The 24,441-nt window shown below is 46.3% G+C and overlaps 1 protein-coding gene across 1 annotated transcript in view; it reads right to left on the bottom strand.

Moving 5' to 3' along the window:
• Positions 1-11,267, bottom strand: part of AGT (angiotensinogen) — a 97,612-nt gene extending 86,345 nt beyond the window's left edge. The window contains exon 1 of the mRNA XM_085611475.1: positions 11,176-11,267. The gene's annotated coding sequence lies outside the window, so the exon portion shown is untranslated. The remainder of the gene's footprint in view (positions 1-11,175) is intronic.
• Between the last annotated feature and the right edge of the window lie 13,174 nt (positions 11,268-24,441).

Raw genomic sequence — 24,441 nt, 5'->3', positions numbered from 1 at the left:
CCTTCTACACTGGGGGGGACAAATGTGGCAAGCTCCTAGCACACCGGCTCCGGGTCACGCAGCAGCGTGGCGTCGTGAGGGAACTGGTGGGCACGGACGGGGTGGTCGTCTCCGGGGACGCAGAGGTAGCGGAATCTTTCCGCGGCTTCTACGAGGCGCTGTATGTGGAGGAACCCTTCTCGCCACAGGACGCCGAAGGCTATTTGGAGTCGGTGACCCTTCCGGTGCTGGATCCGGCTCAGGCGGACCACCTGGAGCGGGATATCCATGTTGAGGAGGTGATTTCCGCTATCGCGCGGCTGAAGCATGGTAAGGCCCCGGGCCCGGACGGGTACACGTCTTTGTTTTATAAGACTTTTTGCACGGCTGTGGCCCCTGTCCTTACTCGGCTATTTAATTCCTTTTCCGAACCGGGAGCCATCCCACCGGATCTCCTGAGGGCGACGGTCGCGGTAATTCCGAAACCTGGGAAGGACCGGGCCCTCTGCGGTTCGTATCGACCCATCTCGCTCTTAAATGTCGACCTCAAGTTGTATACAGGGATTCTAGCGTCCAGGCTGGGTCCACACCTCCCCGGATTGGTGGAGGCGGACCAGGCTGGCTTTGTACCCGGCAGACAGACGGTTGACAATACCAAGCGGGTGGCGCATGTTCTGGAGAAGGCCTCGCGGATCCCGGGGGAGCGGATGTTGCTGTCCGTCGACGCGGAGAAGGCCTTCGACAGAGTTCACTGGCCGTATCTCGAGCTGGTTCTCAAGAAATTGGGAATCGGGGATAAGTTCCGCACCATGGTATTCAACTGTTATAAGCATCCTTCAGCGTCGGTGCGGGTCAACGGGTGTAGCTCCGGTGGATTTGCCATCGAACGCGGCACAAGGCAGGGCTGCCCCTCCTCGCCGCTCTTGTTTGCCCTCTACATGGAGCCGTTTGCTCAGAGGATTCGCGATAACCCGGATGCGGTTGGGGTCCGGATGGGCCAGTATGTCCACACTGTCAGTCTCTACGCGGACGATGTCCTGTTGACCTTGGACGACCCTAGGAGGTCGCTGCCTGCTTGCCTCCAGGAACTAGACGCCTTTGCCTGTGTGGCCGGCTTCAAAATGAATATGAGCAAGTCGGTGGCGTTAGACGTGTCCCTGGCTGCGGACACCAGGAGGGACCTTCAGCGACTCTTCCCCATGCAGTGGTCCTCCTCCACGGTGCCATACCTGGGGATTCTGCTGGCGCCCACATTACCGGAGATGGTCACGGCTAACTATGCCTCCCTCAGCAGGAAGATCAAGGAGGAGCTTGGTCGCTGGAGCAAAGGCCTACTGTCCTGGCTGGGGCGAATCGCGGAGGTTAAGATGACGGTGTTGCCCCAGATACTGTATCTTTTCCGGGCCCTCCCTCTCCAGCCCCCGGTGGGCTGGATACGACAAATGCAGGCTGACATCTCCCGCTTTGTCTGGCAGGGCCGCAAGCCACGAATGAAGAGGGTCCTCTCCACGCTTGCTCCGGAGGCGGGGGGCCTCGGTATTCCGGACCTCCGTAAGTACTTTCAGGCGGCACAGCTGTGATATTTGGTGGAGTGGAGCAGGTGGGAGTCCGACAAACACTGGCTCTTTCAAGACCAGGCAGTGGCGGGCCGCACTTTACAAGAGGTTCCATTCTTGCGCCGCGCGCACCGCCCCCCTAACCTTTACGCTTCTTTTATTACGCGGGTCCCCCTGCGGGTGTGGGACGCAGTCTGTGAGGCTCGGGGCCTCACCACCTTCCCTTCGCCGTTCACACCCATAGCGGGCAACCCGGACTTCTCCCCAGGGATGGAGCCGGGAGTTTTCTCCCATTGGGTGCAGGCGGGCTGCAGGGCGCTCTTCCAGATCTATGGCCCGGAGGGAGTGATTCCGTTTCAGCAACTCCGCCAGGAGTTCGGCCTGACGGAGCTGGACAGATTGCGCTACATGCAGGTTCGGCATTGGGCCCTCCAGCCCCAGGTGCGTGACACCGCTGCTCGTCAAATTACACCGTATGAGAGGTGGCTGGCTACCCGGACCTCCGACGCTAAGCTAATTACCGATCTGTACAAGTACCTACAACCCCCGCCGTTTCACTATTACAACCCGGGGAGGGAGCGCTGGCACAGGGAATTGGGTAGGACACTCAGCCACAAGGAATGGGACAAAATTGCGTATCGGGCGCGGCACTCTGCATATCACACGGGCCTTACGGAGACCTTCACTAAGGTGTCCACTTATTGGTATTACACCCCGGAGCGACTGTATGAAATGCATAAATACACTGACAAGGGGTGCTGGCGGGGCTGCGGGCAGGAGGGTACCCTCTCACACATTCTTTGGGATTGCCCCGTGCTGACCGCTTACTGGAAGGAAGTTTTGGACGAGGTGGACAAGCACTTTGAGATAGAGCTGCCGCGCTTCCCGGCGTATGTTCTGCTGGGCCTCCCCAATGACCTAATGTACCCACTGAAGTCCCGCAGGGGTAGGCAGATCGCGATTGCGCTGGGGTCTGCGGTCCAGAACATCCTTATCCACTGGCGCACCAACACTGTCCCCTCCATCACGGGTTGGTTGCATAGGCTTTGGCATGTGCTGGGAATGGAGAAGTTGTCGCTCACGGTGGCGGGGGAAATAGACCAATTTGAAGAGCTGTGGCAACCCTTTCTAGCGCTGCTGTCCACCGAATTCCGGGAGCTCACCTGTCCGAGGTATCTTAGGCTTCTCAGGCTGACGCCGCCGGTGATCCTGGCGGACTAGATCACATATGAGACGGAGGCCTCGGGGGGGGGGGGAGGGTGCGGGGCTTCTTGGTGAGGACTAATCTGACGCGGGACCATAGGACGGGGGGGTGGGGTATTGTTTTTTCTTCCTTCCTTTCTTTACTGGGGGGATGGGGGATGGGGGGGGGGTGGATTGTGCTTTGTCGAGTTGCTGCTGGCTTTCATTGCTCAGATTTGGGGTGTTGGATATGCACGCAGGGATTCCATAGTTTGCATTTCTAGCCTTTCATTTACTGTGCCTTTCCCCTGGCCCATCGAGCTATCCATCGCCAACCCTCTTGAGTTGCACCTTTTTTCTTTGATTGTATTAAATGTACCCTAACCTCCTACCCCCCTCCCCCATGGTTTGTTTTGTTTCAATAAAAACGTTTTAAACATAAACCAGTAAGTATTTATTTGAACATTAACTGAAGTAAAAGGAAAAGAAGCAAAAAAGGTGCCCTGCATCCTTATCTTTAGACACACCTTAATTTTAAAGACATTGTGCAACAAACTTGTAAAAATATGTTAATAGGCTCTTCAAAATTCAAAAAAGTGTATATCACTGCAATGAAATATGTTTAAAAAAAATTATAGTTTTCAAACATGAATTTGGAAACATCATGCCTTCTCCACCCTAACGACAATACCATCAGTGAGCCAAGAGACAAGTCAGTGGTTAGGTGCACCCTTTATGTGGCGTAGGTTATTATTACACATGTAGCATAATAGTTTTGTTAATATGGAAATCGATGCGTTCATCGATAAAAATGAAATCTCATCCTTATTAATAGAATCGTCCGTTCTGAACTACACATCAAACTCTGCTCGCAAATATGTAGTCAAGGCGGCCCTGAGACCTAGGCCCAGGATTACTGATTGATAGGTCACAGGTTAGAGGGTGCGTAGCTAGCAGGCAAACACTCGGGCAGGAAACTCTTGATCAATCCCCACAGACAGGCACAACAACATTACAATGGTCAGGGGAGATTGTCCCATTACAACACACATGGCCGAAGGGGGTACGCGCGCTCCTAAAAACACCATCAAGTCAGATGCCACATGAGTTAAGAACACATAGTCAATCAGAAAACCAGCACATGCAGTGATCATGTGCTCCCCCATGCTGGACATCCGGACACAGTATCCTCTGCAAAATTCACACATTGCTGTAGTCGTGTCGCAAGCACGACGCAACTCCAGCGAGGCACAGGGGGGCCTATTCCCAATATGCTGCGTCACTCCTTACGCCTGCACCAAGCAGGCATAGGGTTTTGACCCAATGGCGTCCTATCAGTGGCGCAGCGAAATCTTGTAGCTTTCACTGCGTCACTTCAACGAGGTTTTTTTTGTGGGAACGCCTACCCTGCATACATTATACCTGACGCAGGTATAATGTGGCGACGGGCGTTTACAACGTGATGCATCTCCCTAGAACTGTCACGTTTTAAATGGGCCGCAACATGGCGCATTGTTTACACCGCCGCTGCATCACAATAAGTGATGCAACAGCAGCGCAAAAGTGAGGCAGGGGCTTGTAAATCTGCCCCTTAATTCGTACCACTTCCGATTACATTTTGTCTTCTTTGGAACGCGATTTGAAAAGAGTACGGGGCATATCTGCAACAACCGGCGATAATTATCGCTAAGCGCATTTAGCGCTATGATAATTATCGCCGGCTATCGCCGAATTTTGTCACTGAGATAGCATGCTATTAGCAACGCTTATCTCAAAAGCGTAACATTTCAGGCGCAGGCTGCCAATTGTGCAATTATCGCTGGAAATACAGCGATAATCGCACAACGTTTGGCGATAGCTTGCTGATAGGGCAGGGCATTCTCAGCTATGATATCCACCTTCCATTGGATATCATGGCTAAGTCAAACTAAAAGCAGGCATAAGGACAGTAGCGATAACCAAGGTTAGCGCTACTTTTCTTATCGCTATGCTTGTTAGCGTGCCCATTGATAATTGGAGAAATGTCAGTTAGCGACATTTCTCCAGTTATTTTGAGCTGGAACACCCACTTTGCATCTCATTAGAGATGCAAAGGTAGGCGTTACAGGAAAGGGCGCTAAGGCAAGGATCCACACGATAGCGTGACCTTGCTGATATAGCGATAAAATTATCGCCGCTTTTCGGCCGAAAACGGCCGCAAAAGCGGCTATCATTTTTTATCGCCGCCTTGTGGATATGCCCCTACTTTCTGTGCTTATTATATTTGATTTAGAGCTGAAAGGATTGCCTCCCTTTGCTTGGCTGCTTTATATGCTTTAATGAAATTTGCCCCCGCAATATCCAGACTATAGAATATTCAGCTGAGTGTCACCAGTATTGTCGCGGTGTAAAGGTACAGTTTGACTAAAGATAACATGTAGTGAGCTAGAAGTCATGAAGTATGTTATCAGTCTCCTATGAGGAGACTAAGCACTGAACAATGCCATTCCACATTTTAAGGTCCTGTCCAGGACGTGCGAGCATCTTCTCGATGCCTTCATTATTACTGTTGCCAGGGGCCTAGTTAGGCGTTTAATCAGAGGGGTGGTTAAAATGTTTAAGCGCCCCTTGTTGGTAAAGATCCCGGTCAAATGCCCTGTCTGTAATTTTCGTATTGGTCTTCACAGATTAAGTATTTATCAATATTTCGAGAAAACTTATGGCATTTTAGACAGCCTTAGTGACAAAAATGTTCTGTTTGTGCAACTTTAATACCGCTGGTGTGTTACACAATTGGACACAATTCCTTAAGAGCATCATATAGATTCAATGGGGCATATTATCAAGCACGGCGTTAATGGGCTTGATAATATGCCGCAGAGAATTCCAATAGAAGGCCAAGCTGACACCAGAACATGGGCTTCTATGGGAATTCTCAAGGGCATATTATCAAGCCCATTATCGCCTCTTTAGCGGCAGTTCTCTGCCGCTAACGCAGCGATAATTTTAACGCCGTTTCTTGATAATATGCCCCAATGTGTCTTGAAGGCAATTGCAAAGCATGAAAACTGCTTGATCTTCTTAGCAGAAACACAAGTGGCAGAGTGCACTTTCACTGTGAGTGTATTTAGCCCCACAGATCAGTTTGGGGGGGGGGGGGGTTGAGCTTATGCCCTGTGCCCACCACCCTCTCTAACAATGGAAAGTTTTTTTTCTGCTGTCTGTAGTTCCATAGACATCCACTGGAGGCTTCCTTCTAGCCACTAAAACTGTAGATTTCAAGCACATGTGTGCCACTAGGTCTCAAGCACAAATTAGTGAAGACCTGTTGTACACATACACACTTTTAGTGAAATTGACAGTTGAGGCAAAGTTGACCTACAGGTGAATGCTCTGAATAACTAATTTACGGGTAAAGGTTTAAAGAGGAACGCTTGTTTTCAATTGGTTGGGAGAGGCACACATTAGACAAGGTAGCGGTTTGAACACAGAGTACAGTACATAATCTGTCAACATATAAACATGTTTTCCATTCGTGTTCAACTTTGACATGATTTGAAAAGTGGATGATAACACGTGTCACTTTTTAAAGTCTACGGGGCATATTATCAAGCGGCAGCGATAATTATCGCTGAACGCTGCTAGCGCGCATATTCCTATCGCCGGCTATCGCTGGAACTTATCGCCATGTTAGCGCTGTATTAACAACTCTCAGCACTATGGCGATAAATATTCCAGCAATAGCGGGGATATCGCCGTTTTCCATGGAACAACGCTGGTTTTCCAGCGATGTTCCATGGAAAACGGCGATATCCTTGATGATAGGGCCTGTGGTCTTAGCCACACAATCCACGCCCTCATGTCAGGTATGCCTTAGTCTGGAATTTAACAGACGTTAAATTCCAGCGTTAAGGCCCAGTTAGCGCAAAGAATAGTAGCGCTAAACCGGACGGGGCTTCGTTGTAAATACAGCGAAGAACCGTTAGCGATATTTTATAATGTAGTTGTAAGGGGCACGCCCACCTTGCATCTCATTAGCGATGCGAGGCTAGGCGATAGGAAACCGTGCGCTACGGCAAGGAAACACGCGTTAGCGTGTCCTTGTTAATAAAGCGATAAAATTATCGCCGCTTTTCCCCTGAAAACGGACGCTAAAGCAGTGATAATGTTATTGCCAGCCCTTGATAATATGCCCCTACCACTCTATAAAATGAACGTTGTAATGGAGTGGGATTAACAACACGATTTTAAATAAAAGTGAATCCATTTGAGATTTATTCTACTGCTTACTTCTGTGACCAAGGGAGTGGGGTCCAGTAACCGGTATCAATAATTGTTCAAAGATAGCATATATTTTGTGGTACAAATAAACAACAATAGCAACTTTATAAAGGATTATGTCAAATGTAAACAGATTATTTTACTAAACAAACATGCTAAATCGGCTTTTTTGAACAAGTGAAATAAAACAAAACAGTCCAGTTGATCCCATTTGCGACTGTAAATGGTTTCTAATTTAATTAACTGACTTAGAATGACGTCAAACTGAGCTATATTATGGGAACTGTGCACTGGTGCAGAAATGTATTTTGTTTCATTTTTGCTGCTGGTGTAGTATCGAACTCAGGCGCATATTTACAACCAAATGTCGGAGCGCGGTGCTGCGCCTAATTTTTCAGCGCCGTGCTCTGACATTTCCAAAATGCAGGGATGGGTCGTATTTACAAAAATACAGTACTCCCCTGTGTTTTCCCTGGCTCTGGCACTAAAATTAGATGCTTAGCGCCAACACAGGCACCCTTGCACAATAGTGCAAGGGTGCCTGCATTGCAGGGAATGATTGTTTATGTGCAGGAAGGTATCCCGTCCTGCACATAAACAATCATTAATGGCATGTTGGTCTTTCTACGTGTGCTGCCTTTATGCAGCACACATCAAAAAAGCAAAAACAAGGAGAAATAAAAGTATTTCTCCTCGTTGCGCCATTCTAACGCCTGCTATTGCATGGCGTTAGCTTTTGGCGCTGCCTCGGATTTACACATCCTTGTAGATTTGAGGCAGCGTCAAAAAGCAATGGGTGTTGCGGTGGAATGACCACAGCAACACCCATTTCACGTTCCTTTCACTCTAAGTGAAGCGTGCAAACGGGCCGTATTTACAAGGCAGCGTTAAGCCACAAAAAGTGACTTACCGCTGCTTTGTATATATGAAGAAGGGCATAGCGCCACCAGAACGTCTCAAAAAGTGATGTTCTGGTGGCGCTATCCCCTTGTAAATACACCCCTCAGAAAGTTGCCGAACAGTAATAATACTTAGCGATTTTGCTCTGTCAAGAATAGCTGCTGCTCTTGTACTCAGTAGTCGGGTAAAGTCATTTAGGGGCATATTTACAAGGGGATTGTGCCACCGGAACGTCACTTTTTCCGATGTTTCGGTGGCGCAATGCCCTGCATCATATTAACAAAGCGGTGTGAAGCCACTTTGCATGGCCTAATGCCGCTTTGTAAATGTGGTACCTTTCACGCAGTTTTCTCCGTGAAAGGGGCGTGCAATGGGTGTTGCTGTTGGTGTTCCACTGCAACACCCATTGCTTTTTGACACTGTCCCAGATTTACAAGGATGTGTAAATCTGAGACAGCGCCAAAAACTAACGTCATGCAAAGATCGGCGCAATGAGGAGACATACATTTATTTCTCATCGTTTTTGCTCTTTCTATGTGTGCTGCATTCTTCAGCACACATAGAAAGAGGAAATCGCCTTAAAGATTGTTTATGTGCAGGAAGGTGTTCCTTCCTGCACATACATAGCCATCCCTGCAACGCAGGCACCATTCTTGCACTGTGGCACAGAGGTGTCTGTGATGGCGCTAGGCAGCTATTCTTAGCACCAGCGCAAGGGATAACACAGGGGTGTGTAGTATTCTTGGGAATACTCGCATACCTACGTACCTAGTGCGGAACTCCTAAATTTGCCGCGCTGCGCCATTTCCATGTGAATATACCCCTTTGTCTCAGGCAAGCTTACTTCCATCTTGCAGCTGTGCTTTGCTGCTTTGACTGTCACTTCATCCAACCTTCTATTACCTCGACACATCCGTTATTGGCTCTGGCTTTGGCAAATATATTATTCTTACTACAAGCCATGCAATTTCGACACGAGAGCCATCTCATGGCCATGGGGTAAGGAAGCAAAGCCTTTATGGACGTAATGATGTGGCTAATCCTGGTGTCTCATTGGTCTCATGCACCCACTCTCGCCACCCCCACTCTTGCAGTCTGGGTTTCACATTATTGTCACAAGTTCAAATCCCTGTGGGCACACTCAGCCTTTCATCTTTCTGAGGGTGACAAAATGAGTCCTGAGTACCATTAAGTTGGCTAATAATAAACATCTGTTATTCGAAGACAATAGGCATTAGAGGATGAATGTGTGCCTTATACAGACATGCTATGTCGATGCGATGGGGAGCAGCCATATTTGAGAGGTGGAACTAGATAGTCTCTGTGCCGAATTTTCCTAACATCGATTTTTAACCTCTTTTTTTGCCCCAGGTGCAAAGTTTAGGTAAAATTTGCTTTGAGCAAAGCTTGAATGATCCATTCATTAACATGCCGCATAACTGCTGGTGCTCATTGGATATGCCTCTTTTCTTGCACTAGAGCAAGATATAAGGTATAATGGTGCCTCTTGGTTTCAAATGGTACCAATAGAGTTTACCTTGGTTTGGTCTACCCATCATAGGTCGTCCAGATTGTAAACAGATGTTTGAAAAGTCTGTATGCCGTGGTTGGTCCCAGTGCATGCCTTTTTATATTAGATCAATTAAAACGGCCACTAAAGCAATGCGTTATTGTGACTAGGGTTCGGCAGAAAAACCCCAATCTCGCCGAAAGGAAGGGCAGAATTGAGACTTCCAACCCCAAGTCATATGCTTGGCTGCACCAATTAGCCGGGTTCGTATAAATGGTCTGTCAGCCATGGTTGGCACAACATACCATCCACTGGATGACCCGCCTACCAGAACATGATGAAAACCAGAACGCGCTGTTTCGTTTTGGACTGAGTGCTCGTTCTTCTAATGGGTGGAATATTTCATTCACCTCTAATTATGGCAGTGCCATACGTCAATCAACATTAATATCGATTTTCTCCTGATAGCTCTAAGGGGCATATGTACAAGCCCCTATCGCCACGGGAATGTCACTTTTTGTGACGTTCCCGTGGCGATAGGGGCCGTTCCTTATGTACAAGGCAGCGTTAAGCCACTTCACGTGGCTTAACGCTGCCTTGTACATAAGGCACCCTTTCAAGCTATGTTTAATGTTAAAGGGGCGTGCAGTGGGTGTTGTGGTGGGCGTTCCACCGCAACACCCATTGTATTTGACGCTGCCCCCTATGTACAAGTATGCCGTACATAGGAGGCAGCGCCAAAATTAAGACCAGGAAAACCCTGGTCTTAAGTTGGCGAAACGAGGAGAAATGCATTATTTCCCCTCGTTTTTGCTTTATCTAGCACTCATGGAAAAAGCAAAATGCCTTGGTTTGTTTATGTACAGGAAGGTGTCCCTTCCTAATCATAAACAAACCTTTTAAAAAAATGCCATTTTGTAACTTTCATGTGTGAGGAATGAAGCAGCACACATGAAAGTTACAAAATGGCATTTTCGGGTTGTTTATGTGCTGGATGGGACACCTTCCTACACATAACCAATCCTCCCCTGCACACATACAGCCTTGCACTCTGGTGCAAGCGTGCCTGCGTTGGCGCTATGTTGTTAAACTTAGCGCCTTCGCAGGGGGAAACGCAAGGCTGCACCACATTCTTGTAAATATGGCGCAGCCTTGTGTTTCAGAAGTGGCGGAGTGTGCCGTTAAGCCCAGGAGGCTAACAACGTGCTCAGCCACTTCTATTCTAAATATCCCCTTAGTGTTTGCGTTCTAGAAAAATTCATTCTAGCTACAATTTTATGTTACCTGACAAGTTCCCGGGTAGTTACACTTCTTTATCTGCTTTGTTACATCCTCTCAGAAAGTCAGAGCAAGCATGCGGCTCGTGATGCTTAACAGACAACGTTCAACACTTGTGCACGCTGGTCGACTTTTCTCCTCTCAACTTTGCAATGTGGTCATATGACAAAACAACAATGCGACTAAACGCACTGTACAAGATTTATTTGTAAAGTGCAATGAATTGCCTCTTTGACTACCAGAAGGAACATTAACTAAAAAAAAGAACATTACCCCCCAAGATTGTAGCAAGAACTCATATTTTCAGAGACAAGTCCAGATTTAAACATTACACAGACATTTAGTTAATAACATACAAAAGAAAATATTTTAAAATAAAATTAAACTGAAAAAATGCAAGTGTGTGTTTTGACCTTGAAATCAAAATAGATATTATGTTAACTTAACATTCCTATACATACAATGTTCATGCAAATAGCAAAATTAGTATTAAAATAAAGTTTCACTTACTTCTCAGACCAGCTCAGAGTTACAGGTCAGTTCTCGGGCTCGCCACTTAGCTTCTGATCCTGGAAGCCCTCTTCTTGCTATCTTGGTGGATCATCACAAAGTGCACAGCTGGGGTTATATATTAGCTACCTGGGGCCCCTCGTTCCAGATGTTCTCTGCGGATGTTCCCGTTCCTGTTTGTCATTCGTCAGAGCCGGCTCCCTCCCCTTGCAAAAGCACAAAGCAAACGTTCTACGGGTGCTCTCCTGCTGGGAAAAGTCACACTGTGTTTCGCGTGCCTGCCAACTCCGTGGAGAGGAATATTGGGCCATATTATCAAGGAACGGCGATAACATTATCGCCGCTTTAGCGGCAGGAAACAAGCGGCGATAATGGGCTTGATAATATGCCCTTGTGAATTCCCATAGAAGCCCAGGTTCGCACCAGAACCTGGGCTTCTATGGGAATTCTCAGGGGGCATATTATCAAGCCCATTATCGCCGCTTTAGCGGCAGTTTCCTGCCACTAAAGCGGCAATAATGTTATCGCCGTTCCTTGATAATATGGCCCATTCTCTCTGCTGGGAAATGTTGCACCGGATACTGGAATTATGCAGTAGGGGAGGACCTGGGGGCATATTAACAAGCACTTTATCTCCGCTTTTTTGCCTTTAAAAGCAAAAAAGCTGAGCTAAAGCTATCGCCCTATTAACAAGAGGGTGCAAACATGCATAATCACATGTTAGCACCATTTTTCCCTACGCCTCCCTTTGCATCTCTAAATAACGTGAGAAATGTCGCTAACCGACATTTCTCCAATTAACAAGCTGCATGCTAAACAGCATAGTGATAAGAAAAGTAGCGCTAACGCCTGCTTTCAGTCTGACTTAGCCATTATATCCAATGGAAGATGGATATAATGGCTAAGTATGCCCTGCCCTATCATCAAGCTTTCGCCAAACGTTGTGCGATTATCGCTGGATTCCCAGCAATAATCACACTTTTGGCAGCTTGTGCTTGGATTCGTATCGCTTTTGAGATAAGCGTTGCTGATAGCACTCTATCTCAGCGATACAATCCAGCGTTAGCCGGCGATAATTATCCTTGCGTTAAGAGCGCTGAGCGATAATTATCACCGGCCCTTGCTTATATGCCCCCAAATTATTTGGCAGGGTTGACTATATTAGGTGACGAGAAACACTGTTCTTGGCATAGTTTACACTCAAGACCAATGGAATTATGCAGCAGGGGAGGGTCAAATTATGTGGCACGATTGAGTACGTTATGCGGGAAAAAAAGGCACATTATGCGGCATAATGTGGCACATTGTGTCATAGTATTATCTCTTTATTTTGTCTTTTTTAAGCTTGTTAACACTGTCCAGGCATTATTTGTACCTCATTAGTACCAGTATAACACCCAAATATAACAATAAGCTACAGAAAGGGGACCAGTCAACCTTTGCAAAGAGCCTTCCCCTGCACAGCAACACGTGTCACTGCGCTTTACCAACTTCTAAACCGTTTGAGTTAGAAATTTTTGTTGTTGTTAAAATGTACAGATTATGCGGCAGATGATGGATTATGTGGCAAATATACAACTATGCGAAAATCTCCACGGCCGCACAACCGCATAATTCCAGTGGGCCCTGGTTACACCTCATAGGTATAAGTTTGACCCCGAAACCCAGCAATCCGCAACTCAAAGGTGACCAATCTGCCTTTGCAAAGGTCCTCTCACTGTGCAGCAACACGTGTGGTAGACGTTTTTAGTAATTTATTGACCTGTTTGTTTTTTTAACATCTACAAATTATGCTGCAAATGATAGATTATAGGGCAAGTAAACATATGTATATTTATGCAGAAAATGCTGTGCCCGCAAAATAAAATAATTTCAGTGGCCCTGTTTTTATTCTGTTATAATACTTCACCCAGCCATTTATGCCAGATATTTGAATTTGTGGGGACCAGCTAGCAATGCCAAAGATGAGACTGCATATATTTCCTACTTCTCCCAAAGCTCAGGTCTTGGTCTGAGACAGAAATCTGGGGGTCCATTAGGATGTAGGGTGGATCGCCACCACCCGCATGGCGGTGGCGATCCGCCCTACATCCTTCCCCGCCCGCCACCCATTTCCCCCCGCCATATTAGTATGGTGGGGGTACCGCGGCGGACGGGAAGACCGTCCGCCACTTTTTCCGCCCGGTCGACGAGTCGACCAGGCGGAAAAGGGTTTAATATGGTCTATATCAGGATGCAGGCGGGGGCAGCTTTTTGCCACAGACAGGCATGCGGATCTTGAAGATGGGGGCCCGTTGCGGGCCCGAGGATGTTGGGGGGTGGGGGGCACATGGGGGGTACCTATGGTACCCCCTGCATGTGCATGCACAACATGTATTTCTGACATTGTGGAGGGTGCTGCTGAAAGCACAGCCCACTGCAATGTCAGGAATGCGGGATGCGCCCGCCAGTATGGCAGGGGCATCCTAATGCCTAATGCGTGACCGCCGCATACATAGCGGGCGGTCCCATTTCCCAGGCCTATGGCATACTAATGAGCCCCTAGGTCTCCAAAACACTCTTTACCCTTCAGGTTAGTTGAGGACCAGCAGCTAATGCCTTATTCGAAGTAACAGAATAACACTAGAATAAACACCTTGAAATATACTCAGTAAAAATGTAAACGAAACAGCAAGAAATCATGCAACATAAAAAACGCAAATTATTAACAATGATAGCAAAGTACTAACACTGAGCACTCCAATTGCATTCCAAAATTAGTGTTTAGTATTAATTACACAATTTTTAACAATTTAAAATAAAATAATTCTCAAAGTTCTCTTAACCTAAACGTACTGCTCTGGTTATCAGTGGAGAGGGGGTTCTGTTCCAGCAAATCCGGCCACCTTGAGAGGCTGGGAACTGACAGGCAGACAAGGGTAGGTCAGGAGAGCTTCAGTAGATCCAGAATAGATACAATTGGCGACATTGAAATGCGTGTCTGAGAAGGCAACGCAATAGAGTCCGTGCAGGTCTGCTTGAGATTAAGGCCCAGATGTACTCACGCAAGGCAACACAAGCCCGTAAGTCAGTTTAACTAAGCAGTTCTAAACCACCCTACGTGGCTTAGTGAATCTGGAGTAACGCAAAGCATTGCAAGTTGCTGCCTTTCGTTACTCTTTGCTGGGAGGTTTTTATTTGTTTACAGTTTTATATAGCGCGAACTAGATTCGAGACATCGGGTATCAGAGCGCTTTACATGAGCACCAGTTTCGGTACAGAAGAACACATTCATTTTTTTTTTGTTAGGCAGGAGGAGATTAAGTGATATGCCCAAAATCACAGGATGTTGAACGTCATTGCAGAGACTCGAACCCGGCTCCCCAGCTTCGAGGTCGACCGGTCTAGCCCTAAGGCTACATCCTGGAGTACATTCCATAGATGGATCTGGGTGTTGTTACACACCTACCCATGGTTTTTGGCACAGTCCCAAATTTGCTAAGACTAGTAAACCTGGAAATGCGTCAGAATGGTACGCCTTCCCAACAGAGGCATCATGAATAGAAATATCTTTATTTCTCTTTATTTCCTCTTTCTATGTGTGCTGCATTCTGCAGCAAATGTAGAAAGAGAAATATGCCTCTGAGGATTGTTTTTGTGTTGGGAGGTGTCCCTTCCTGCACAAAAACAATCCTGCCTGTAATGCAGGCATCCTTTCACCATGGTTCAACGGTGTCCTGCATTGGCACCAGGTTGCACTCAGTGCGTCAGAGCAGGGAGGGAAAACTTAGTAGATATGACACATTCCTCCTTTCTCAATCATGCAACACAGCACAGCAAGCTGTCTTGCCGCATTGCATGACTTCTTAGTAAATCTGGCTCATATATTAAACTTTCATGGATCGCATGGCAGGAAGCAAAATTGGTGCGCTCCATTGCTTGAAAGGGAGAGGGCCGAAATACTCCATGTTTACAAAGATATAGAGCATTTTTGCTCTCTCCTTGCGCTGGCGTATTTCAGCAGCCTAGCACCAATGCAGGCATCCTTGCACCACGGTGCAAGGCTGCCTGTGTTACAAGGAAAATTGTTTTTGTGCAGGAAGGAGTACCTTCCTGCGCAAAAATAATCTCTTGATGCATTTCCCTCTTTCTATGTGTGCTGCAGATAGCAGCACACATAGAAAGAGGAAATAACGAGGAGAAAAAAAGATTTTCTCCTTGTTACGCCATCCTCTGGGAGGCAAAGCGATTTCATACAATGCCAAATTTACAAACCTTTGAAATATGAGATTGTGTAAAATCCATGGGTGGAGGCATTGGAACGTCTATGTTCCGCCCATAGAAAGCCTCTCAGAATTAAATGTAACACAATGCAGCGCAAGCCGCTGCATTGCGTTACATTATTTTTTTTTACAAAGCCACGCAAGGCGGCCCACATCACCACTTGCATTGCTTTGTAAATATTTACCAGCATTTTGCGTCATGGATGTGCCACAAAAGTGGTGCAACGAGGACACAAAATGCAAGTAAATCTGGCCTTAAGGTCTTTAAAGTGAGGGAGAAAGCTATGCATACTTGTCCAGCCCACATCAGTTGGGCAACAGCCCACTGCCGATCACTATTAGTGCTTCCTTACAAAGCGGAAGGCCAACCAACCAGGATGGATCTGCTTTCCCTTGACTAGGGATGGCAGGGGCGGATACTCCATTAGGGCTCTGGGGCTGTGCCCCCCTGATGTTCCTTCACATTGCTGTACAAATATTAAATAGATTATTTAGAGATAAGATCATATCTCTAAACAAATTGATGTATTTAAGTCTGGGCTGTGTGTCCCAGGCTGCCTGCCCCTCCTCACTCTGAAACAGGAGATGAAAGCCAGGCAGTAAATCAACTTTCTGAAATGTGAGGCATGACAAAGGGCTCACTGTTCTAAAGCCCTTCATAATGAATCATTGCCATTGTATTGTATCCACTGTAGGCCAGTGATGCTTTCAGCATTATAGTTTCGGGCGTTGCAGTCTCTGTCCCTGTGTGAGAGCAGCCATCCATCATTCACAGGCATAGGTCCCACCCTTTCCCATTTGTCACACTTGGATGCAAGCACGTGTGATCTGGTGCCTTGTTCTCGGTAATGGTAAGTGTTAGAATGCTAATCTTCTGTTATACATATAGTGCTGAGACCCCTCGCTATACTATCCTCTCCCACTGTGACACCCCAGGCCCTGGCTGCAAGTCGTTGGTCTGTTAGGAGTGGGGCTGCTGCTTTTTTTCTCCCTTGAAATGGACCCAAAAGACGAGCAGGCCAGGGTTCCTGTTCCCTTGTGAAGTTGATGCAAATATCCGAGTCAAGCGCAAAGCGAGAGAAATGTGGTTACAGTAGAGAGTTATCTTATGAATGACATTAAAACTAGCCCTGAGTACAGAGTCCTGCAGAGAAGTACATGATGTGCACCTTAAAGTCTCTCAGGCCAGCTGAGCTATGCTGGATCATTTGATATAAATGCATTGCAGTTCTAATGCAGTCTGCCAGCAGAGTGTCTTTAAATCAGCTGCATGTTTCACTGCAAGTATTACATCCCTGGAGGTGCATGACCATACTGGTTAGTCCTACCGAGGCGGCGAGTGGTCGGTAGGTTAACAGACCTGCAGATCCTTCGAAACTATTTTGAGGTTCCCCTCAGCTGTACCTCATGGGACACAACCCCGTTTTTGTATAGATTATTTTAATCTTAACAAGTGACACCACGTCTAATTGAGAGGCCACTACACTGCATTAGCACTCACTGCACCCTTTTTTATTGGTCCTGAAGAAGTGCAAGGGATCTCTTCCTGAGACCACGAACTGCGCGAAACATGTCGACCTTCAACATTCCCAATATAGGTATGATACTTGTCTAGCTACCGAGGGCCATTACCACCCTCAAGCAGCACAATCTTTTGGTTTTTTATTGATGACAGAGGGGCTATTCCCTATTAAATTTACTTGTCACCCCTCCAGCCATCTTTTAACTTCACACTAGGACATCACTGTCACACAGACCCGCGCACACCCTTATGGCTTTATTACTCAAAAGATCTCCGATAAAGTGACCCTTCGGGGGACACGTAGGGCATTGCAGCGCCGGCCCGACGAGGAGCATTGCCCAATGATGAAGCATAACATCGTTTGGGGTGTGTGAGGGCACCAAGACAAGGACACACTGTCCCGAGGCACTATCACTTGAGAACGACTTTACCTTCCCACCTCCTACTCTACTTCTCTCTCAGAGGAACTGTGACTCCCATAAGCTACAATTCTAGTTTTCAGGAGCACGAGTCACTGGGCCTAGATCCAGCTCCTTGTCCCCCTCACCCCCATTTTTTGTCATGCTGCTTCGTCTCCAGACTGAGAGCATGCAATGCAGACTTTAACAATAACATGGTATTAATGGTACAGTTTTATGTTCCCAAGGTTTGGTGAAATAATACTCTGAAAAGAAAAGCATTGTGTATAGTTTTTTAAATTTGATTTACAAGATAAAGGTGGACATTAGCGATCATAGTAGTCTGAACCATGGCCCTTCAGCCCGCATTACCACAGCCTTGGATGCCAGTGACATGCCCTCAACAACATTAATGGCAAAAACATGGATTGATTTATGAACATTGAGCCTTAAAAACTAAATGCAATGCATGTCAGCGATATACAGGGACATGCATCAAGGTAGGATTTTGCGGGTCCTTATTTGCGATTATTAAGGAATCACAATTAAGGACTCGCAAAAGCCTATGCATGTAGGACTCGCTATAAAAATAGCGATTCCTATACATTCCTTAATTGCAACTCGCAAATTACGAGTCACAATTAAGGAATGGCTCCCCATTCATTCCTATGGGCCTACAGGCCCATAGGAATGAATGGGAAATTGCATGCGCAAATTGCGAGTACCAATTGGTACTCGCAAATTGCGCATGCAATTTCAAGGGTGCAAGGGTGTCAAAAGGACACCGTGTTGCATCCCTGAAATTGCAATGTGCACCCATGTTGCGCGCACACATGCCCCAAGTTTTTGCAAAATACTGTTTTGTTTTATATTAAGGTAAATTGCGGCCCCAAATAGCAATATCGCTATTTGAAAGTGCTTCTTGTATTACATTTAAGGAATCGCAAATTGTGATTCCTTAAATGCAATCGCAATTTAGGAAATCGCAAAAAATTGTGATTACCGAAATTGCGCACGCCAAATTGTTTCATGCATCGCAAAAGCCCATTTTGTGATCTCAAACGGACGATTTTTGCGATTCGCACCATTTGCGATCTCAAAAAGCTTTGATGCATGTGCCCCTTATTTCCTCTCTTATTTCAAGTTTTACTTAATCGTGCCTTCCTCAAGAGTTAACTATTTAATCAGGTTGTGTTTCGTTCTGTATTTTTTTGTGTGCATACTTTGAGCTGTGCAGGTGTTTATGAGGGGCTTTGACTAAGAGCTCTGACGCTGAAGCCAATGCAAAGTGCTTGTCAGTGGGTTAAGGCACACAGAATCAATGGTCATGTATTCTAGCTGTAATTGCAATTTTGTGAAAATGTGTGTGAAGGGGGTGCACAGATGGCAAATTTTTACAGGGCAAAAGAAAACATAAATAAATTGCTTTAACCCTTTCGCTGCGGCGGGAATTCCGCCGCAGCGCTGGGGGGTGTGGGGGGGCAGCGCGGTGGCGCTGTGCTCATGACGGAGCCACTCCGTCATGAGCCACGGTTGAGCTGTGCTCATGACGGAGTGGTTCCGTCATGACTCCGCCCAGTTGCATTGTCCCCCCACACAGGCGGGGACACAGCGCCACGTGGGCGGAGCGGCCGCCAACGGTCGCGGCATGACGGAACCGCTCCGTCATGAGCACATGGCAACCGTGGCTCATGACGGAGTGGTTCCGTCATGAGCGGGGAAGGGGTTAATTTGAGTGAGTACAGTGTATGTTTAGAAGTGGTGAAGTGAGGGAGATGCAAGGAAGTGCATTCAGGCAGCGCCGTCTCTATGGCGGTGCGATCGGTGTGACCGCACCCGGCGCTGACTCCGGGTGGGGCATCCTGTTTGCAAGTATTGTATGGCTTTAAAAGCACCTGCTGCGGAGTTCCTGGCCTCCAGAAATTGTGAAGCAGCAATATAAATGTCAAGATATCTCCGGTGATTAATGTTCTTCCTAAAGAGAGAACGGAGGTTGTAAGATAGTGTAGAGGGTAAATATGCCTGCTGTAAACAACGTGTACCATTCAGATCACAAAGTGCATATAATGTAAATTGGACAGTGGGTTACTGCTTTTGCCTGAGAGATCATTTTGTTGCATGCGGTTATACCTTATAATCCTAGCATAGAACAGTGAGCTATTAAACTGTACAGTCTACCAGTATGGGTGACAGGTGATGCCTACACTTTGTAGTCCCCTGTCGTATATAACATTTCCTATGCAATAATTTACACACCTATGTTTGTTTATGTGTAGTGTGTGTGTGATATAAAGTGCATGGTGGTAGCACTTTAAAATTCATTAAATGCATCTGAGAGAGAGTGGGTATGGAGACTTGAGGGGCATTGTTAAGGGGTGGCAGTGATGGTTATCCCTGACGGAGGTGGTCATAGGGGGTGCCAACAAACACTGTTGCACTGGGCGTCACCAATGCTAAAGCCGGCCCTGCATTCAGGGAAGAGTGAAAAGAGGGTGCTGAAGAGGAAAGAGAGGTGGTTGAAGATGTGCAGAGAAGAGTGAGTGGAAAGTTGCAAATTGGGCTAATTTACACACACTAAATTCGTTTTTATGCAAGTAAACTGATCTCTGTAAATGGGAATGAATATGATGCTCACAAAGTTATGACTTTGTGGGTTACTTACCTTACCAATTCATCTTTCCACTCCCCTCAGAAAACTTATGGTTTTGATGAGGCCTCTAGAAACCTAGGGCCAGATTATCTAAGGGGCATATTTACAAGCCTCTTGAGCTACCGGAGCGTCACTTTGTTGACGCTCCGGTGGTACAGTGTGCTGGCCCATATTTACAAGGCCACGCAAAGTGTGGCTTGTCTTGGCCTTGTAAATATGGCCCCCTTTCATGCATTGCTCTGCGCGAAAGGAAAGGGGCGTTCCATGGGTGTTGCTGTGGGTGTTCCCACGCAGCACCCATGGAATCTGATGCATTCCCAGATTCAAGGTTTCGTAAACTTGGGAATGTGTCAGATTCTAACGTCTTCCCACGGGAGACATAAAACTGACACACTGAGGAGACACCTTTATTGCTCCTCAGTTTTCCGCTTTCTATGTGTGCTGCATTCTACAGCGCACATTGAAGGAGGAAAACGCCAACAGTGATTGTTTTTTGCAGGAAGGTGCAAAAAAACAATCCTCCCTGAAACGCAGGTGCCCTTTCACCATGGTACAAGGGTGTCTGCGTTGGCAATAGGCAGTCTAATGTGTGCCCGTGCAGAGGAAAGCACAGGAATGCATTGTATTGTTGGAAATACGACGCAGCTCAGCACTTTCCTTATGACGCAGCTCGGCACAGCAAGATGGCTTGCAGCGCCGTGCTGTGTCATTATATTCTAAATATGCCCCTAAGTTTTTGCATCGGGGTTGCGTCACTTTTGTGGCACAGTCCTGACACAAAATTATTTTAAAGATTTACTAAGCCACCTAAAGACACTTTGGGGCATATTTACAGCAGGATGGGGAAGCGTGGCGTAAAGCAAACATTTCTAACGTCACGCTTCTCCATTCTGAAAACGCAGGGATGTGCCGTAATCACAAGAATGTTGAGCACACTTGAGTTTCTCCTGGCGCTGAGTTCAGCTGCCTAGCTTCAGCGCTGGCCCCCTTGCAGAATAGTGCAAGGTCGCCTGCATTGGGGGGGAAGATTGTTTATGTGCAGGAAGATCCCTCTTCCTGCATATAAACAATCTTTAAATGCTGTTTTGTAACGTCTATGCGTGCTGCTTAATGCAGCACACATAGAAGTTGAAAAAGGCATTTTTGAAAACTGATTATGTGCAGGAAGGGAGAGTTTCCTGCTCATAAACAATCATAGGCAATTTGCTGTTTCTATGGGTGCAGCCCCAGGCAGCACACATGGAAATAGCAAAAACGATTAGAAATAAAGCATTTCTCCTTGTTTCGCCTGTTTAAGACTAGGTTTTCTATGGTCTTAATTTTAGCTCTGCCTGCTATTCTATTTATGCTGTCCTTGTAAATAGTGGGCAGCATCAAAATCAATGGGCGTTGCAATGATACGCCCACCACAACACCCATTACCCTCCCCTTTAATACCAAGTACAGCATGAAAGGGTGCCTTATTTACAAGGCAGCGTTAAGTCACGTTAAGTGGCTTAACGCTGCCTTGTTAATAAGGCGAGGCCCCTATCGTCATCACAACATCATTGAAAGTGACGTTGTGGTGGCGATAGAGACTTGTAAATATGCCCCTTTGTGTGGCTTTGTGTTGTTTAGTAAATAAAAAGTAACTCAAGGCAGAGCATAGCATTACTTTGTGTTGGGTGGTGTTCCACGGGTGCAGCATGGGCATTCCCATTCATCCACCCATGGAAATTTCCACATTCACAGATTTAATAAAGCTGGTAAATCTTGGAATGCATAAAAATGTACCCTTATCTGAAGTAGACTTAATATTTATTCCTTCTTGTTACTTCCTCTTTCTATACGTGCTGCATTTTGCGGCATGCATAGAAAGAGAAATATGCCTTTAAGGAATACCTTCCTGCACAAAAACAATCCTGCTTGTAACAGAGACACTAAATAGGATAATTATAGACTTGAATCAGTACAATCATGCGTGTGTCCAGCCGGACAATCAATTTAATAAATCAAAAATGTCATAGAACAAAAATACAAACGTAGCAATAACGTGGGACACAATCCTGCATCCTACTTGAACACATGACAAATACATTTAGGACAAAAACATATCAGGCAAGACGGGGTAGCTTGTGGAATATTGAGCACAATTTCTAACAAGCTTAGAGAAACAGTAACTGCACTTTTTTTATCATTTGCGATTAACGTGCAAACTGTTTACATTAGTCGACGATGTTTCGGATTAGTCTTATGTACTCAAGAAAAAAAACATTCCATACATTCACTCGAATTTCTTTGCTATGAATTAAATGAATAGGGTTAGGTGTGATTGTTAGTGGGGGGTAAGTGAGTCCATGCAGAAGGTTTCTGGACATGATAGCTGAGTGAGGGGAGTTAAATATTGTTAGATTACTGGGATATGACTTTCAAATAGGAAGAGGTTGTAATTTGTTTCAAGCGTTATGGGCAGTTTACGGAATACATATATATGGATTAATGCAAATATGAGTGTGAGGTATAGAAGGTTGCAGAGAGAGAAGGCATGCAAGGGATGGAACGGTAGGATCATCTGAGATTAAAAAGGAGACACAACAATCAGACGTTCGAAAGTAAGGGCAGTTTTCATCTCGATTTTAGAAATATACAGAATGCTTTTTGAGATAGCATGCAATTTCAGGATGTAAGACTGTAAAAAGAAACATTACTTATCTGTGAAGGTAGCGTTAAATTAGGTTATTTCGAAAGGGCCTACAATCAGGCGAACAGCCTGTAGACTGCTAGGCTACGACTAGACTACCCCTTCAGCTAGGATACCTGACAGTGGTGTAACGAAAGTTGAGGGGGTCCCCCTGCAAAGTACATTGGGAAGCCCCCGCCCTACAGAGTCAGTCAGGAGCTCTCAGGCCAGGGTACTGTGCTGAGGGGGCCCCCTGGAGCTCGGGCCTCCCCCGCACCGCAGGGACTGCAGGGGCCTATTATACACCACTGATACCTGATCAACTCTGGATCTGAAAGTGTAAAGTAATAGCTGGACATATATATAGAGAACTATCAAGGGCATTAGGCTGCCTCAAAGGAAGCAGTAATCTCGAAATTAAAGCTATGTGAGAAAATATGTGGGTACAAAATGTAAACTTCGAAACTGAGATTTTGCAGATGCTGGAGTCGATGTCTTCTGATGTTCATCCTCAAGTTTGTCTTCCAGTTATAATTAATTATAAAGCAAAGTGGGATCCTTTTTGGGTGCCTCTAGTTTGACACTGCCAAAGATGGAGGGCGAGGACAGTTTTCCCTGCCAAATGTTAGAGTTGCTGAATACCAAGGCTGTTTAGTCTTGTTTCCACCTAGTGCCTCTGTCATCCACCACCCTATACTCCTTGCCCCTTTATCCCATCCTTGCTTTTTCTTTATCATCCCTGCTTTCTACCTTTGTCATTGTTTTGCCATTATTCTTTTCCCTTTCTTTCCCCCTTGTCTGCCTTTTTCTCTCTTGTTCTAGGTCAAAGTATAATGATTGAAAAATAAGTTCTAGTCGCCTTAAAAGAGTGCTAGTTGGGCCCATCAGCATCCACCAGCTAAATTAAAAGACTGGGTGAGGGGTGGAACTGCAGATTCTTTTATGCATGATGAAGGGGACCCTTTAGGTGAGGACCAGCCTTTTTTCTTCCTTGATAATACTTTCAGTTAGGTTGATGTTAGCAAAGTGCAGAAACCTCACATCTCCTTCTGCCTCTGTTTTGGGTGATTCAGGCCAACGACTGCTGTAAGGGGCATCATTACACAAACGCTGTTTCTGGAGAGCAGTCTTTAAAAGACATTTGAGAAATGCTTTGTGTATTTCATGTCTCATTAAACAGGGCAATTACATTAGGGCCCAGATTTATCAAGGGCTTGAGTTGCCCTTGCGTGACACAAGACAATGCAAGGCTAACGCAAACCCTTAAGTTAGATTTACAATGCCACACAGAGCCACCTTGCATGGTGACTCTTTTTGTGGAACAGAAGATCTGGAGTATGACAAGGAAGCACAAGTTGAATGGCCCCCTACTACCATAGACTCCAGACGTGATTCCGCAGTGCCAACTTACCTTATTTGGGTCACTGGAGAGCGCCAGCACATAGCTGCTCGTGGCTACACCACAAGGTGGCAGCTCAGGCTGTGCTGCCAGATGCAGGAGGCACCTTCAATCACCTGTAGGAGGTTGTCATGCTTCTTTGGAATTTTGGATGGTAATGTTTTGCAAAGTAGATGGAATGCTGCAATATCATAGCACTTCAGTGTTTTGGTGCTTTCCATATGATGATTGTTTTGTGCAGAAAGGGACACCTTCCTGCACATAAACAATCATCCCTGCAACGCAGGCACCCTTGGACTATGGTGCAAGGGTGTCTGTGTTGGCACTATGCAGCTATTTGTAGCACCATCGCAAGGGAAAACACAGGGGTGTGGTG

The sequence above is a fragment of the Triturus cristatus genome, chromosome 6 (genome assembly GCF_964204655.1).
Source record: "Triturus cristatus chromosome 6, aTriCri1.1, whole genome shotgun sequence".
Taxonomy (NCBI): Eukaryota; Metazoa; Chordata; class Amphibia; order Caudata; family Salamandridae; genus Triturus; species Triturus cristatus.
Note: the sequence above shows the minus strand (reverse complement) of the source record. Positions and strands in the feature narration are given on the sequence as shown.